Raw genomic sequence first — 15421 nt, 5'->3', positions numbered from 1 at the left:
TAAACATGAAACATTTACGTCTTCAGTGTAGGAGTCCATCTATTATCCCAATGATGAAACTAACAGCATGGTTACATGCATGTAAGCCTTTTCTAGTGCTTCTGAAAAGAATTGTATTATTTATTAGAATTTATGTACATTCGTTGTTTAAACTCCAATTTAAATGATCCTAAAATTTAGATTGTATTTCTAATTGTAAGAACGGATCACATTCATCATTTATGATTTAATTTAGAGTTTTGATATTTTCTGAGGTCCGAAATTCTAATTATACGTTCATTAGGGACCAACATCGCTCAGAGTTCTACGCCCCGGGTTTGCGCTTCTTCTCACGGACAATATGTCGACACTCTGAAAATAGTCAGAGGATACAGGATTAACTATATTTGAATAAGCTGGTCACATTAACGCTTACCTAGTCTTAAAAAGAACAGATCCTTAGCTAAGCCCATACAACTTGCTATTTACAGTGGTTAAATGATTAAAAGGTCTACATGTTATAGGCTCTCTATGGCTACGTATAATCAAATGTACCTATTAATCAATTCAATTTATGCCGTACTATAAAAGTAATAAAGACTCCTCTTAATCTGCTGGATACAATGAATTTGCAAAACTCCAGAATTAATCAAAACTTAACTGAACTGAACGTTAACTGAACGTTCGAGGTTACAGAAGTAACCCTTCGTTCCCCGAGGAGGGGAACGGAAGTGCTATAGAGTGGATTTGATTTGAAATCCACGAAATGGGAGGATTCGAATCAAAGCCGCTTGTCTGGAGAGTATTGAACGGGCCAATGAATGAAATAAATTGGCAGCGTAAGCTTGCGCAGGTGTGCTGCATCGCCAATTATCCCAGCATATAAGCACACCTGGAGCGAGCAAACGCCATCCTTTTAAGCTGAAGAGACTTTCAAACAGCTAAGGGACAGTCATTATGGCGACGGAATATTGCACTTCCGTTCCCTTCCTTGGGGAACAAAGGGTTACTTCTGTAACCTCGAATGTTCCCCTTCAGTTGGGGAACTTCAGTGCTATAGAGTGGATTTGATTTGAAATCCACGAAATGGGAGAACTATAAAAAAAGCGCCATAACGACTGCACCTTACCAATGCCCCCGATGAGGATCCCCCCAGCGGGGGCGTTGGTAAGGTGCAGTCATTATGGCGCACCTCAAGCAAGCGTGACGCACCCACATCATGGGAGGCGCGGTCCTCCAACGTGTCCCTGGCCCTAATTTATCCTACTTCAACAGAAGTTTTACGGATTTAGATATATTTTTTGGGAAGTCGTGAGCATCTAGATAATTCTATATGACAGTACGTTGGGAAGCGTGCAATCCCGATAGGGAGGACGCTGCGGAGGCCATCCGTTACCCAAGGGGGGATAGATGGCAGAATTTACATATGGACTAGCCCTAAAAAGGGGGAGTACACATAGCAAAAGAGTGGCTATCGGAGAGGAAAGACACGGGTCCGCCCAGGGGGGAGACTTAACCGTGTCGGAATAAGCATATGGGATCGCCTAGTGGGGATCACGCATAGCAGGCACCTATACCCAAAACGTGGGCTGACCAGCGGGCAGACCTACAACATAGTGGGCCAGCAAGTGACTCCTCTGCTGAGTCAGTGCTGGGGGCCACGGAGGAATCTGCAGGGCTCACCTGACGGGGAACTTTACTGACAGATAAAAAGGCGCACGTATCTCCGTGTTAGGGAAAATTGCGCAGCAAGCGTGTCTCAACACCCTACCGAGTTGTTTCCTAAATCACCAAAGGGTTACCTAATACCCTTGAGGAAACCGGCTCCACTCGCAGATTGTAAAACCTTGCAAATGTGTTGGGTGTCGCCCAGCCCGCAGCTCTACAGATGTCTGTTAGAGAGGCGCAGCGTGCACGCACTCCCGGGGGACACGGCTGACCTCGACTCGAATAAGCGAGTGAAATGGCATCCACAATCCAGTGGGATAATCTTTGTTTCGATACAACACTTCCCTGCTGCCGACCGCCATAACAGACAAAGAGCTGCTCAGATGATCTAAAATTCTGAGTACGGTCCACATAAATGCGCAGAGCTCGATCTGGACAAAGTAAAGAAAGGACTGGGTCTGCCTCCTCCGGCGGCAGCGCTTGCAGGTTCACTACCTGATCTCTAAAGGGGTGGTAGGAACCTTGAGCACATAACCTGGGCGGGGTCTCAGGATAACATGAGAGTAATCCGGCCTGAATTCCAGGCATGAGTCACTGACCGAAAATGCCTCCAGGTCCCCGACCCTCTTGATGGAGGCCAACGCAACCAGTAGAGCTGTCTTCAGGGACAGAAATCTTAGAGATACTGATTCGAGTGGCTCAAAGGGATCTGCTCGCAAACTCGTGAGAACGAGGGCGAGATCCCAAGAGGGCATGAGAGGGGGGCGAGATGGATTAATTCGCCTAGCACCCCTAAGGAACCGGATGATGAGGTTATGCTTTCCCATGGTGCCGCCAGCTACCGCATTATGATAAGCGGAGATGGCGGCCACGTAAACCTTGAGAGTGGAGGACGACAGCCTGCTGTCCAACTTCTCTTGAAGGAAAGAGAGCACAACACTAATCTGGCAGTTTCGGGGGTCTTCTCTGCGAGAGACGCACCATTCAGTGAATAGACTCCACTTCAGGGCGTAGGTGCGCCTCGTGGAGGGGGCTCTAGCCTGAGTGATGGTATTAACCACCGCAGTCGGTAGGTTACCTAAGTCTTCCTCGCGTCTAAGGACCACACGTGGAGGTTCCAAAGATAGGGGCAAGGGTGCCAGATGGTGCCCTGTCCATGAAAGAGTAGGTCCTCTCTCAAAGGGATCCGCCAGGGGAGGGCCATCGCGAGAAGTGAGATCTCTGATATCCAGGTCTGGTTGGGCCAAAGGGGCGCAACTAGCAGAACCTGTTCCTCGTCCTCCCTGACCTTGCACAGTAACTGCACGAGCAGGCTCACTGGGGGAAACGCATACTTGTGCATGCCCCGAGGCCAGCTGTGGGCCAGTGCATCCGTGCCTAGAGAGCCCTTGGTCGGGGAAAAAAAACAACTGGCAATGAGCGTTCTCGGGGGAAGCAAACAGATCGATCTGGGCCTCCCCAAATTACGCCCATATCAGCTGAACAGACTCAGGGGTGGAGTCTCCATTTCCAAGGGCGTAACAGCTTTCGTGAGAGCGCATCGGCTGCACGATTGAGTGTGCCTGGAACATGAATGGCGCGCAGCAATTTCAGCCGCGGGTGACTCCAGAGGAGCAGACGGCGGGCGAGCTGAGACATGCGGCGAGAGCGCATACCCCCCATGCGGTTGATATATGCCGCCGCCGCCGTACTGTCCGTCCTGACCAGCACGTGTTGCCGCTCTAGCACCGGTAAAAAGCGGTGGAGAGCGAGGAACACTGCCAACAGCTCTAGGCGATTGATATGCCAATGCAACTGGGCACCCTTCCACAGGCCCGCAGCCGCATGCCCGCGACACATGGCCCCCCAATCCGTGTTCGAAGCATCTGTTGAAACAACAACATGGCTGGACGCCTGTCCTAGAGGCACACCGGCCTGTAGGAACGAGGGGTCATTCCAAGGGCTGAGGGCGCAGCGACACAGTGCAGTAACAGAGACCCGGTGTGTGCCCGCATGCCATGCGCATCTTGGGACCCTATCGTGAAGCCAGTGCTGAAGTGGTATCATATGGATCAATCCGAGCGGCGTGACGGCGGCTGCGGATGCCATATGCCCCAGGAGCCTCTGAAAGAACTTCAGTGGGACCACTAGTTTGTTGTCGAGCTCCCTCAGACAGTTCAGCAACAGGCGAGCGTGGGGAAAGAGCAAGTTTTCTCTTCTCCGGATGGCCTGTCTCAGGGACGCTTTGCGGTTCGTTTGCCGGACTTAACGGCGCCCTGGGCAGGGGGGCTGCCTGATTTCGAGGTGTACGCCGCGCCTGCTTGGCAGGCAGGGGCGGGGCAGCACTCGTTGGCGGGCGCCCTCGACGAGAAGCAGCGGAGGTGGATGGCTCGGCGGGCGGAGCGGGCTTACGGCTGCGCCGATAGATGACATTGCCCATCGCATCTGACTGCTCTTTCACCGCCTTGAATTCCTGGGTGAATTCACCGACCGTGTCGCCGAACAGGCCAGCCTGGAATGTGGGCGAGGCAAGAAAGCGAACTTTGTCAACATCGCGCATATCGGCCAGGTTTAGCCAGAGGTGGCGTTCCTGAACCACAAGTGTGGACATCGTCCTCCCCAGTGCCCACGCGGCGGACTTAGTAGTCCGAAGAGCATAGTCGGTCCAGGTGCGCAGCTCATGTAATAAGCCTGGGTTAGACCCGCCCTCGTGCAGCTCGGCCAGCGCCTGCGCTTGGTAGCCCTGGTAGGTGGCCATCGCGTGCAAAGCAAAAGCAACCTGGCCCGCAGCCTTATAAGCTCTGGCTCCGAGGGAGGCAGACAACCTACAGGCTTTGGACGGGAGGCGGGGCAAACCCTGCCACGTAGATGACAAAGATTGACCGTGATAGCGCGCTCCACTGACGGGATCGCCTTATACCCCCTGGCAGCTCCGCCGTCAAGGGCGGCGAGGGCGGAGGGACACGCAGCACGGGCAGAAAAAGGTGCCCTCCAAGACTGCGTGAGCCTACTGTGCACTTCCGGGAAGAAGGGGACGAGAGGCTTCGAAGGCTTCGCCTTCTGGTCCTCTACGTAGCACCCATCTAGTCGGTCCGGCCGCGGAGCTGGAGGATGAACCAGGTCCAACCCCACGGCCGAAGCAGCCCGGGAAAGCACGGCTAACATGTTCGCTTCAGGATCCGATTTGACGGCGCTCACCTGCCCGGAGGGGGCGAGCCGGTCCGGATCTTCGTCGGACAGTGAAAGCCCACCCTCCGATGGAGGACATCTGATCTCAGGTGTCAGCGAGCGTGAGAGCTACCATCTGGTTAGACGGATCACTCCCACTGCCCGAAGCTTGCATGGAGCGCCGTATGGAGCGAGAGGTCCGCGAGCCCGTGGGCGGCGGATTATCTCCCACTGGAACCCTCAGATCTGCCCGAGCGCCTGCTGCTTTTTTAGAACAGAAAGCAACTGGGGTGGCTCGCTCTCTTACGAAAGTTAGCCACGATCTTAGCTGTGCAACGGTCATGGCATCGCAATGACAACATGAACCGTCCGCGAGCACCGCATTAACATGCTGGACCCCCAAACATGCAATGCAGTGATCGTGTCCATCATCCGGAGTCAGGAAACCCCCACATTCAGAAACACACAGACGGAGCGCCATCCTGAAAAGGACATGCTTTTAGGAAAGTTGCAACAATACGCACCGCTCTGGAGGACCGGACCCAAAGAACCGCAGGCAAGGGAGAAACCCAGCTCGACCGTCTGCCGCCGCGAAAACCCACTCTGGACCAGGAGACACTTGTTCGCTCTGAAGTGCTGAATAGCAAGAGCAACCCTCATTGACTCACTCAGAAAGGATCTGAAGTGAAAAGGATGCCGTTTACTCGCTCCAGGTGTGCTTATATGCTGGGATAATTAACGATGCAGCACACCTGCGCAAGCTTACGCTGCCAATTTATTTCATTCATTGGCTTGTTCAATACTCTCCAGACAAGCGGCTTCTGATCCGAATCCTCCCATTTCGTGGATTTCAAATCAAATCCACTCTATAGCCCTGAAGTTCCCCAACCGAAGGGGAACAGCTGGTTTCTTCATCACTTCTCTTGTTTAATGAAATTTCATAACAGTTCTCAGGGTCTGATATTTTGGATCCTTACATCAGCAATCCTTCTATCGGGTTCGCCGGTCTCGTGCTGAAGTCCAAACCCCTCTAGACAAACAAACAGACAAACAAACGAAAACACAAAGACAATGGATGTAAGTGTATGCTTTATGTGAGACTGTAGGGGAGAGATGAAACTGTGGAGGGATAACGGAATGCTGGTGATATGACGTGTGCATTCATCAAAAATCACTGCTGATGGAGGAGGTAGGAATAAAGGCAAGTGTGGTGTGTATGTATGTGTGTGTGTGTGTGTACCGGTGCGTCCGTTGAAGACAGAGGGGAGAAGTCTCACTTCTTCACACCCCTCATTAAACAACCATGTTAGACAGACAGTTCACTGCGCTTGGAGATGAAAGGTGAGAGTTCATTGTTATCTATCAAATCAAATCACTTTTATTGTCACATCATCAGCAGCACGTGTGCTATGATGAGTGAAAATCATAGGTGCTGGCTCCAAACAGTACAAAATACTGACAGTGCAAATAAAATGAATACCACAGCATACTCCCTAAAAAACAGGACAATGTAAAATTGACAGCGATATGTACAATGAATAGGTGTCCACATAGTTGTAGGCAGTATTGTTTCAAGTATGGATTGGTTAAAGTGCAGTGCATGCTACATATTGATGGTGTGCTGTGAGGGGTATGGAAGAGGCTGTGTGGGGTGTGTAAGTGTTCATCAGCCTGATAGTCTGAGGGAAGAAGCTTTCCTTCAGCTGGCTAGTGTGTGACCGGATGCTGTGGAACCGTCTGCGTAAGGGTAGCAGAGAGAAAAGCCTATGGCTTGGGTGGCTAGATTCGCTGATAATTATCTTGGCTTTCCTCATGCACCGCCTGGTGTAAATGTCCTGGAGGGAGGGAAGCTCACCTCCTACTACGCGACCAGCAGTTCGCACAATCCTATGTAGGCCTTTGTGATTGCTGCTGGTGCTATTTCTATACCAGGTGGTGATACAACCAGACAGGATGCTTTCCACAGTGCAGGTGTAGAATGAGCGGAGGATGTGGGGGCTAATTCCAAACCTCCTGAGTTGCCTGAGGAAGAAGAGGCATTGTTGTGTCTTCCTCAGCACTGCGTCTGTGTTAGAAGTTCATGTCAAATCCTTAGCGATGTGTACTCCAAGAAACTTGAAAGTGCTGACTCTCTTCACTGGTGTCCTGTTGATGGTGATGTGTTCTCTCTTCTCTCTCCTGAAATCCACCACCAGCTCCTTGGTTCTGCTGATGTTGAGTGAGAGGTGGTTTTACTCACACCACTGCGTCAGAATATGCACCTCCTCTCTGTAGGTCGTCTCATCATTATCGGTGATTAGGCCAAAAATACAAAATCGGATTGTTCATTCTGACCACCTGGCATCTGCCTGACAGGAAGTCCAGGATCCAGTTGCACAGAGAGCTGTGAAGACCCAGATCCTGGAGCTTCACCACCAGCTTGGCAGGCTTTATGTTCTTGAATGCTGGGCTGTAGTCCACAAACAGCATTCTGACATATGTGTTTTTGTTTTCTAGGTGAGACAGAGCAGTGTGCAAGGTTAAAGCAACTGCATCATCAGTGGAGCGGTTATTCTTGTATGCAAACTGCAGAGGGTCAGTGTGAGCGGGCAGTACAGAGCAGTTGTGCTTCTGGGATGCAATCTGGGCCCGTATCTTTCCGGATGTTCACGCGATGGAAAGATTTCCTTACGTCCGCTACAGAAACAGAGAGTGTGCTGGCAGTTTTGGTTTCGGCCAAGGGAGCGCGCAGTGTGTGTGCGCGCTGTCCTGGGCTTCAAAGCGCTGATTTGATTTAATATCAGGCTGAGTTCCTTCCAGAACCATTTAGATGACTGAAGCCAAAACAGTTGCTAATAGTCTCTCATCGAATATTTGTGGCACTGACATGGAGCTTTTCCATCTGTCCAAGGTAGAACTCCTCTACAGCATCCTTCTCTCGATCTTCTATGTGCAATGGCAGATGGGAAAGACAATCAGAATCTGAATCAGCTTTATTTGTTAAGTGTGCTTCACACACACAAGTAATTAAATTTGTTTTGACTACCAAAGCTTCCAGTGTACATAAGTGACAAGTAATAACACAAAAGAAATATAACAAAAAGATGATAAATATGATGATAAACAGATGATAAACAGAGATGCAGTTGGTCAAAAAGATCTGAATGTTGAATTGTATGTACATATTTGTTATAAATATACAGGTTATAAGGTGCTGTGAACAAATGCATATGGAGAAAGTATTGCATTGTAAATTGTTATCAGGTGCTGTGCACAAGTGCGTATGAGAAAGTATTGCACATTTATTGCACAGTAGAGGAATATTTAACTGTTCGTGAGGTAGATGGCCTGAGGACAGAAACTTTTCCTGTGTCGGCTGTTTTTGTGCTTGGTGCTTAGCGCTGACCAGACAGTAATAGTTCAAACAGGAAGTCTACTGGGTGCGAGGTGTGCAGAGTGATTTTGCAAGCCCTTTTACTCACTCTGGAAGAGTACAGTTCTTGAAGTGTAGGAAGGGTAGTGCCTTTCTCCTAAAGTCCACAATCATCTCCACTGTGTTCAGCTCAAGGTTGTGGTATCTGCACCATAAAGCCAGCCGCTCCACCTCCTGTCTGTAAGCAGACTCATCATTATTCCGGATGAGGTCTATAACAGTAATGTCATCTGCAAATTTAAGAAACTTGATGGGGGGGGTCTTCTGCGGTGCAGTCATTTGTGTACAGGGAGAAGAGCAGTGGGGAGAGAACACATCCCTGGGGGGCACCAGTGCTGAAGGTGTGGCTGTCGGATGTGATTTTGCCAATTATAACTAGCTGTTGTCTATCTTTCAGAAAGCTGGTGATCCATCTGGGTCAAATTGTACTCGAGCAGTGATGGGATGGTGGTGGCAGAACTGAAGTCCACAAACAGAATCTTTGCGTAGTTCCGTAGTTTGTCTAGATGTTGTAGGGTATAATGCAGTCCCAAGTTGACCGCATCATCCACAGACTGGTTTGCTCTATTCGCAAACTGCAGGGGGTCCAGCAAAGGTTCAGTGATGTCTGACTTCATTGCCACAGATGTTAAGGCAACAGGTCTGTAGTCATTGAATCCTATGATCTTTGGCTTCTTCGGGATTGGGATGATAGTGGAGCGCTTAAAGCAGGATGGAACTTTGAACTGTTCCAGTGATCTGTTGAAGATCTGTGAGAAAATGGGAGCCAGCTGGTCAGTGAAGGTTCTCAGACAGGCTTGTATAACACTGTATGGTCCTAGTGCTTTCCTTCTCTTCTGTTTACTGAAGATCTGATACATATTATCCTCACTGATCTGAAGATTGGGGGGGGGGGGGGGGGGGGGGATAGATGCTGGAGGTGTTGATGGCTGTGTAGGGTGGTTGTCCGGGCGGGTGTGGAGTAGGGATGCTCATTTCGGTTAATTTTGCTAATCAACAACCGCCGCTCATTAATCGGTTATTAACAGTTAACTGGTTAGATTACTATTAATTTTATGTTAAACAAATTGACGTGTCTATTTTGTGTCCGACACATTAAATATTGCATTTTAAAATACTGATTTATTTTTATATGCTAGCATATTAATAATAAAACACAGAGCATTTTCACGCACCTGCAGTGTTTAGCACAGAAGAGCAGAATAAACTAAATATAATGAATAAAATAAATTGGACTGCCCTAAATTGTTTTCACTTAAATAATTAATTTATATTACAAAACGAAAATACTGACTGATTCTTTTTAATAACCGTTTTTTTTCTTCCGTCAAATAAAAATCGCAGACTTCCTCAAATAAATAAAACAGCTTGCTCCACGGAAAATATGCCTTTATTTAATGCCCCACTGTTATTATTATAAATCACAAAACCTTTTTACATTTTTAATAGAAATCATTATTTTAAAGATTATGTCTTGCTATATGGTTTCCTTTCTCTCCATCGCGGTTCAAGTGCACGCTGAGCGCATATGTTGACTTTTTGTAAACAGTTTTGTTGTTTAAATATGATATTGCATTTATGTGCATACATGCTTTATAAGCCGTAAAATAAAAGGTAAAGCCTATTTGTTGCGTTTATTACGTAGATCCAGGTCAACATCAGCGCTGGTTTAGCATCAACGCGTCTCGATTAAACAGCAATATTCTTCTTCCATTTTGCTTCTTTGGCAAATTAGGGTTATATGGGTTATACGTTATCGTCCCGCAAGTTAAGCATGTCTTGCAGTTGAACAAGGGGCCGGAAACAAGACGCATCTCACTGGCTTTATGTTGACAAGGAAAAAGGAAGAAAAGAAGCGCGGTCCTCTTATGAAACGACTGAATCAGCTGGGTATTGATTATGCAAAAGTGTTGCTGTCTGTGTTGTTACAATTGTAATATTTAATTATATTGTGATATTCAAGATTTTTACATTCATACAGCTCTGGAGAACTTAAAACAGCTATTAGACCTTCAGAGCGGTGATAATGCGTCCTGAAGTAAAGCGAAACGGCTATAAACTCCAGCAAGATAGAGTGATTATATACAATGTTATACTTTATCTATAAATAAAGTAGCCTATAACTATAGAAACTGTGTTCATCTTAACTGAAAGCTTCTGCTTGTTTGCTGGCCTCACGCATCGCGCACCTGTCAGTGTAGTGGTTTTCTTGGTTTTTCTCTTACTAAATCAAACTCAGTCTGGAGGTTATGAATATCAGAAGAATATACTTTATTGTCGACAACAAAGGAGAACTTTCAGGAGACCCCCAGTAGCATCTCTGTCTGAAAAATTCTGTCTCACTCCTGTTCTGGCCTTATTTAAATACCCTTTTACATCCGTTGTTTTCCTTTGTTCTCCATATATTACACAAGATCCCTCCTAGTTTAGCCCCTGACCCCAAATTCCACCTCTGACATCTGTTTCCTGAGACACCTCAGGCTCTTTTACCACTCTCTTTTCATCCCTTCTTTTATGACCCCTAGTTGTTTCCTCAGGCCATTTCCCCTTTCCAATTGTTTTAATGGTATGCAAGTCTACTAGCAGATTATACACATATAACCTGAATATATAGATTAACTTCACACTCCAAAGAGCACAAAATCCACCTCATATAATCCCTCCTCTTAAGACTTTAAGTCTTAATATTATTGCTTTTGGCCCATAGTGCAACTCCATGATCTAGCCCTTAGCCATACTACCTAATGACAAATATATGTCACAGTATTATTACAAATGATCAAATCATGTAATTGCACTTTGGAATAGAATCACGCCAAACCTCTGTGTCCTGTTCTGACGAGGACACAGTAAAAGACTTGATTCTATTTTGTTGATATCATAAAAAGTAGTATTTTAAGTATACAATTAGTTATCTATTTGCTTCTGGGGGTCATGATTATTTAACATACAGTAAAGAATAAAACTAAAACAAAAAAATAAACATGCACAATCTCCCAATCTAGGGTCACAACACAATATTCTAATCTAACACCCACAAAACATAATCCGTAGAGTACGTTGATCTTCAGCTCAGATACTTTGCGTATCGTAGAGAGCCGCTGTTTTAGGGTAGAGGTTACTAGCACTTAACACCCAAGGCATGGATCCTCTTCATCATCCTCTTCTTTATTTAAACTATAAAAATTTTTAGCACTAGTTCATCTTTTTGACCCTAAATCTGGCACATACTTGCGAGCATTCTTTGTTTCGTTCTAGCCTTAAAAAGTGTTGCTAAAGACTTTATGTTGAGAGTCTATAACCTGAAGTTGTGGTGATTATCATCACTTGAATTTATGGCACCTTCTGTATATTTCACTCAGGTATATTATCAGAATTACTCTTTTAACTGTTCTGATGAACTCCTTCTGCCACACTTTGCAATTCGTTGGTTTGAGCTTTGGGATTTTCTGCCTCCTCTGTTTCCCGTTAACTTTCTCTTGCTGGAGTGTTTTTCCTTTGGATGTCTTGTGCTGTGGTCCCGATGGTATCCAGTTGATGGCATCCCCTTTGGTAACCTTGGCATAAGGTCCATTTCTCCTGATTTCAATCCACTTTCTCCAGAACACCTCAGATATACTCGATCACCGGATTAATCTCCTGCTTCTGGTCCTTTCTGGTTTCCTGTACAGATATTGCTTTGCACATGGCAGTTAGTTTCCTCATAAAAGACCAAACTTCTTTCCAATACATTAGAAATGTTCTCCAAACATTCCACAAGGTTAAATAGGAGATTACATGCAAGGGTCGACCCAATAGTACTTCATGCAATGTTAGTTGCTTGTTTCTGTCAGTTTTCATGCAATCACTTGTTAATGCAAAAAGGTAACAAATCAATCCAGTCAAGTTTATTATTTTACACATATTTTGTTAAACTAGGCCTTGAGGGATCATCTTCAGCTCTTTCAATCATTCCTTACAATTATGTGTAATTGCTCAATTTTCTTGATTTCCAATTCTTTATCAATACATTTACTCATCTATTCACTGAATCACATATCCACTTATTTATCTACTTAATTACCTTTATTTACTTTAATTAACTTTCATTACTCTAATTTATTTATAAATGTAGACACATTACTTTAACTTTCTTCAGAGGTTATTCCAAATCTGAGACTTCTCTTGTCTTAAATATAATAACTGTTCCTTCTTCCCTTCTCTGCTGATGGAATTACCTTCACTCATCTACCACAACTGTCATGCCCAAAAGCTGGTATCTCTTGTCCTAAGCTAATTTTATTTCCTAACATCCACAATCAAGTTCTTGAATATCCCCTTAGGCCTATTGCTGATCTTTTACTCACATTCTACTTTGCACAGATGTCACATGTGTACAACAATTCACCAATCACTGCATTCAAAAAGGAGATTATTTTTTCCAAATCATTTTGCTTGCTACTTAATTTTCCTTATCACTTCACTTCACCCTTGATTCAAACCATGTACATCGCCAATGACAATATCTAGAAATGCTGTTGCCTCAACAATCTGTACTTTGTATGTATTACATAAATTTTATTTGTCTTTTTCGTTCACCTTTAATGCTACATATGTTCATAAAGACTAGTACGTTGTTTATTTGTACTATAATCTAATTAAGGTTGTGACTCTATACTATTGTTAGACCTGCTACCCTATTTTCTTTAATGAAAAATCAATTTCTTATTTATCATCTTAATAGTTATTATTGCATCTAGATTAGATACAGAATTTTGTTAACACTAAACCCCTCATCCCTAAAAAGTTTTATTTCTGTCTTTTACTTAGCTTGAGCTCGATGTACCTGCAGATAACTAAACCCTACACGTTACAATATCCATCACGAAATATTCTAAATCCTTCTATGCATTCTAATGTATGTATAACAGCCTATTTACTTTAAGTGCAGCCTATGTACTTTAAGTGTCTACCCTCCTCTGATAATTAACTGAACAGAAATCAATTACTTTAACATATTTGGCATCCAAACTAACAAATTTAAGTACAGTGCATGTTAGGAACCTCTGCTAAGAAATTCTCTATCACTGACTGTTCTTAAATCATTAACTTTACAACCTCTACTTTTGTCTGTTTTGACTAATGCCATAATCAAAATTTAAATTCAAATCAAATTCAAATAGAATCCATTTTATTCTTCACCTATACAATCACAACCAAATTGAAATTGACTTTAATTAGAAATGCCATAACATATCTAAGTGTTTCTATTATTGCTATGTTCTCAAAAGTTTCAATAATGCCTATTCCAGCATTTAACAGACCTGCATCTGGTTTAATTTTTTATTAATCCTCCCTATGCTGGCTAATTTTGTTTTCCCTTAATGTCCTGAACTGTTAATCATTATTAAAACTTGACACCTAAGTAATTTCTTATTTCTGAGCTATTTCTTATTTTGCATTTTATATTATTACCATTTTTCACTTTTCAGCATTTTCAGCTCCCAATTCCTTCCTGTTCTCACATCAAACTGGTTATTCATAAACTTTTGTTGTAATTTTCTACAAGTTGACTGAAAAATCACTGGATTTCTTTATAGGTTCCTCTCTATCTGATCTGATTATTCATCTTTAGTCCTTAATCTTTTTTACTTTTAATTATTCCTTCACATATGTAAAACAACCTGTTTTCTGTTTTTTATTTGTTTAAACACTTTTCTCTTTCGATTATTATTTTAGTACATTTAGAATGGTTCCTTTTTGACCTATTCAATATTGTGAGTTAATTTTACTTTTTTGTGTTTCTATCTCTTCTTTAAATCACTTTTCTGTTTTAATCTCTGGCATAATTTTTCTCCCAAATCTTGGTTTAGTTTACTCAAAATAAGTTTTCCCTAATTTTAACTTAAATACTTAACTCCATCAACTTCTAAACTGTCTTTTATTATCTTTTTTTTTATCACCACCATGCATTATAATTTATCCTCCTATGTTCAATAATCTCTATGAGTTAACCTATGAAAATGAACCAAAATAATTTAACATTCTTCATAATTTATCATTTCAACCTTACACATTTAAAGTTTCATTGTATATTATCATCTAAGACTTTTCTTGCAGTTTACATGATACTTTTCTATTTATTAAATTGACAGGAGTCTGATTTGATACAACAATGGGTAGCTACACTTTTGCTCTTATTCTGCCCTCTGAGTGGTCACATTGTTCTCAATTTGGACTATAGGTAGACTGCTTTGAGATGGACTGCCAGACTCCCCCTCCTCACACCCTGAGAAGACAACTGGTTCATAGATTGGTGCAGTTTTTTTCTGTGGTGTCCATATCAGGGCACAGTGTTTCCCCCTTCTTTCTTAGTGCTGGCTTCTTTCATTGAGCTGTTGTAAAGTTCTGGTGGAGCGCTTTTTCTCTTTGATCAGTTCATCATTAGCTTGTTTGCCTCTATTTATATATTTAGCCTTTCCAGTCCTCAGTAATTCCTGGGCATGCAGTTTCTGCCTCACTGCTTTCACAAATGTCCACAGCCAACAGTTTGTCCATTGTGTTTTTCAAACACCTTTTCCATTTGCCAGTGCACTCAGAGATGTCTAGTAGGTAAGAGACCACAGTCCCCCAAAGTCCATCCCTATGTCCTCTTAAGTAATATATGGAATTTAGCTCATAAAAGTCTTTCCTTCTTTCCCATTTTTATTCCATCAAATGAAGACTCCTCTCATCTATTTTCTCCTCTCTACGGTTTAACAGTTTATTTTTCTCTAATTCACACTCATTTTATCACATGTAAATGTTTAATTTTCTATTTCTTTAGTGTTCTTCTAAATAATTTCTTTAGCTTCAGATTATGCTTTACTTTACATTTCTCCTCATCTATGCTAGTGTTCCTTGACTAGCCACTCATTTTTACATTGTAACATTTTCTATACTCAGTTTCTATTTTTTCACTGCTTACATCAAATGTTTCTTCTGTTTGCCATTTGTCATTATCTTATCTTTTATTTTCTCTGTCACGTATTTTAGTATTGCATTTTTTATTTCCATATCTGTTTTTCCATACCTGATTTAATTCAACAATACTACTTGGTGGCCCAATATCAGGTATAACTGTTCAAAATCATTACTGCTATAGCTCAAAGTTAATATTATTAATTAAATTCACATATTTATTTACTAAAAGCATTTTTCATTTTTTAAAGTGCAATGCATACTTATCAATTTAGC

The sequence above is a fragment of the Danio rerio genome, chromosome 19 (assembly GCF_049306965.1).
Source record: "Danio rerio strain Tuebingen ecotype United States chromosome 19, GRCz12tu, whole genome shotgun sequence".
Lineage (NCBI taxonomy): Eukaryota > Metazoa > Chordata > Actinopteri > Cypriniformes > Danionidae > Danio > Danio rerio.
The sequence above is the reverse complement of the archived record's forward strand: the minus strand, read 5'-3'. Positions refer to the sequence as shown.